Source organism: Dendrobium catenatum, unplaced genomic scaffold (assembly GCF_001605985.2).
Source record: "Dendrobium catenatum unplaced genomic scaffold, ASM160598v2 fragScaff_scaffold_621, whole genome shotgun sequence".
In the NCBI taxonomy this organism is placed as follows: domain Eukaryota; kingdom Viridiplantae; phylum Streptophyta; class Magnoliopsida; order Asparagales; family Orchidaceae; genus Dendrobium; species Dendrobium catenatum.
In genome coordinates this window covers 29,117,939-29,121,570 of record NW_021319083.1, presented here as the reverse complement: position 1 = coordinate 29,121,570, position 3,632 = coordinate 29,117,939, and positions in this window count along the sequence as shown.

Here is a 3,632-nt window from a genome sequence, read left to right as displayed (position 1 = left end):
TGATTTTTGATACACTTTTGTGTATATTTTTCAATTTGGCATCATTGTGCATTATTTTTCGCATCATTGGACAATTTTTTTTTAATATGCTACCTTTCTGAAATCTTAAAAACAAAAGTAAACACATCCTTTTGATAAAGCGAATTCTTGATTAAGAAAATTATGAGTCAGATTCAACAACTTGCAAAAGATTCCTATGTGATAAATAAAATGTAAGGAGATAAAAAATTTAGTTTCAAAAAAAAATTTAAAAAATGAAAAATATTTTAAATCAAAACTAGAATAACCTCATTTAGGAAATAGAGATTGAGAATAAAAAATATGAGTTTCCTTCCATTAACTGTTTTAGAGAAGTCAAACATAACTTACCAAAGATTTAAAGAAAAAATAGGAAGTAGATTTTTCATTTTTAGAAAAGTGAATGTGTCTGTTGATCAGAGAAAAACTTTCACGAAAACAAAAATTTCAAAGAATAAACAAAACAAAAACACAAAATAAAAATGAAAAACATAAAAATAAAAACACAACACAAAAACACAAAAGGCTTTTAACCATTATCTCTCTCCTGGTCCGATGCTTCAGTAACCAGATCTGCCCATGAGATTTTTTACCTTTCATTATTTTCCCAGTTTAAATTTTGCTTCTCCTTGCCCTTTTCTTTCGTAGGAAGAATTTTAAAATTAGGGCACTGATTTTTCATATGTCCAGGCTTCCTACATCGAAAGCAAATAATGTTAGAAGGAATATGAACATCCTTACAATTTTTACCTTTTTTCCACTTTTGCATATGCTTTGGTGAGCTTTATGATTTTCTTGACAAGTTATTACATTCGTCACCAACTAAGCTATATCTTTCTGTATCTTCAGCTTTTAGAATAATCGTTTCAGCTGCATCCAAAAGTCTTTGACCCAAACCTTGCTCGTAGGCAATGAGTGAGCCAATAAAATTATCAATATAATATTCATTCAAATCTTTTGATTCACAAATAACAACTACTTTAGAATCAAACTTATCTGAAAGTTTGTTAGGGATGTTAAGCCTTATAGAACTGGCCTAAGGCTAACCAAGAGGGAGGGGGGGGGGTGAATTGGTATTTAAAAAAAAAATTTAGGCAAAGCACAAATACAAACCAAATCACCACAAAAAAATAAGCACGGAAGAAAATAAATGCGGAAGTAGTAAAAAATAAGAACATAAGGGTTTATAGTGGTTCGGTCAACCCGACCTACGTCCACTCCCTGGAGGCGCCCTCCGAATATTGTACTACAATCGTGACTCTCCTTTAGCCCCCACAACTAGGCGGAGAAGCCTTTACAAACACCTCTTTTTGCCACACCCGACAAGGCAGAGAACCTTCCTCCTTTTGCTTCCTCCTAAAGCAGGCAGAGAATCTCGATCGCTTGCTGGAACTTACCTCTCACAACCCTTCCAAGGATAAGAGACTCTAGGGAAAAAGAAGTGGAACAATGCTTGGAGCAACCCTTGTGAATCCCCTCACAAGCCCCCTCACAAGATCCTCTCTCTCTCTCTCTCTCTCTCTCTCTCCCTCTCTCTCTCCTTTAGGTTTTCTCAGGTCAAGATAGCAGCCAAGGATGTTCAAAAACATTAAACAAGAGCTCTTAAACAGAAGAGCTTCAAAGGAGCTCATTAATTGCAAGTTGCCGACTATATCATCCAGGATTATATGGAAATTGTCCTGGCCGATCAGTATAAATCCCATGAGATCGGCCAGAGCATCGCCCTGAATGTAAACTGGATGATTTAAAATTGGCTTGATCATCTAGGATGATATCAAGATCGTCTCAGCCGATCAGTTCAAATCAGAGGAAAATCGTCCAGAGCATCGCCCTGAATTCAAGCTGTCCAATCCCGATCGTCCAGCACATCACCCTGAATTGGTGCTGGCCGATATTTATCGTCCAGAAGTAACTAAGGTTTTTGAATAGATTGTCCTGGCCGATCCTGCGATCGTCCAGGACGATGTGATCGTATCAATCATCCTTAATTACTTCCTTGATTTGTCTGATTAATTAAAATCATAATTGTGAATATCATCCAGGCCAATCCAAGATCGTCCTAGCCGATTGCCAAAAATAAAAAATACCTTAATTGTTTATGACGGCAATATCTTTCTGTTTTGAGCATATCGTCCAGGACGATTGGCTAATGACGGCTGCCTTAATTAAGAACCCCTGATTAGAACTTCTATGTTGAGCATGATCGTTCAGGTCGATGTAAATATCATCCAAGCCGATTTGATTAAAAATAGAAATTCTAACTCTCTCAAGTGTGTGTGTGATGGGTTACTTAGCAGCAATCTTTTTGAACATTACAAATTGACTCAAGAAGAGAAAAAGAAAAAATATAGACTGACTCAACCCTAACCTACGTAATCTTGAACTGGAATGATTTGTCATCTGATTTCTTGGCCCTGAAATGTCAGTTATAAGAAAGGAAATCATAGTATTTGTTAATCATCAAAAGTGTAATTCATGAAACAACAGATTTACAATAATCTCCCCCTTTTTGATGATGGCAAACACAAGTAGGAAAATCTCAGTAAAAATAGCAATTCATTAAAAATTTCAAAGTTACATGCATCAACTCTTCCTACCACATCCTACTCCCCCTTTTGTCATCACAAAAAGAGGGTCCTAGACACACATAAAGAAAAAGAAAAAAAACACAACAGAAACTAAGACAAACTACAAAAAAATAGAAAATAGAAAATAAAAACTAGAAAAATGAGAGATCTTAATCATCAGATGGAGGTGATGGAGGTGGCTGATGAAAGTAGCCAGCTAGTGTAGTAAACTGAGCATTGAACCAGGAGATGTCCTGGTCATGTTGCTGCTGCTGGTGAGTAATATAGCTGTCAAAACGGTCTAAGTCCTCTATGCGGTGCTGCTCGTCGCGGGCAATATCCTCAGAATGTTGCTGCTCCTGCGCAGCAACGTAAGAATCAAAATGGGTCTCCCACTGATAAAATCTCTCCACTAATTGGTCAAATTGTGAGTGCTGGCAAAGAGGAACAGGATCAGGAACTGGAGCAGGAGCCTCCTCCTCCTCAGCCCCCTGAGGTTCCCCATCCCCTGGGTGGAGACGATTACTGTGAAGGATATTGAAAGAGCTGATTGAGTAGCAAGGAGGCTGAAGGTCGTGATGAGCAGGATATTGAAGATTGTATTTGGTTTCAAGAATGTAGGCTAAGAGATGTCCTAAAGCAAGGTTGGGTTTCCTCCTATGGCCTGGATCGCGAATAGTTGTTAAATGATCAATGTATCAAAAGATTAGATCAATAGCATTAAATTCTCTCCGGGCCATGACGAAAAAGGTAGTCAAAGAAAGCAGAGGAGTGATGTGGATTCGGCCTCCGGCTTTTGGAATGATGGAGGTGCGCAGGATATGCTGAATTATCCTAGCATCTTTGACTAAAGAGCTAGTCTCTCCAAAATGAAAGGGTGTGTTGGTTTGGCGAAGAAAATAGTTTGTCGTGGACCAGTCAAAATGAGGATATGAAATGATTATATGCAGCTTATCATCGGTGGTGGATAGCTGCAAAAGTTTAGCACAGTCCTGATATGTAATCTCGATGGGGCGTCGATTCACATAGGAGGTCAGGGCTGTGAAA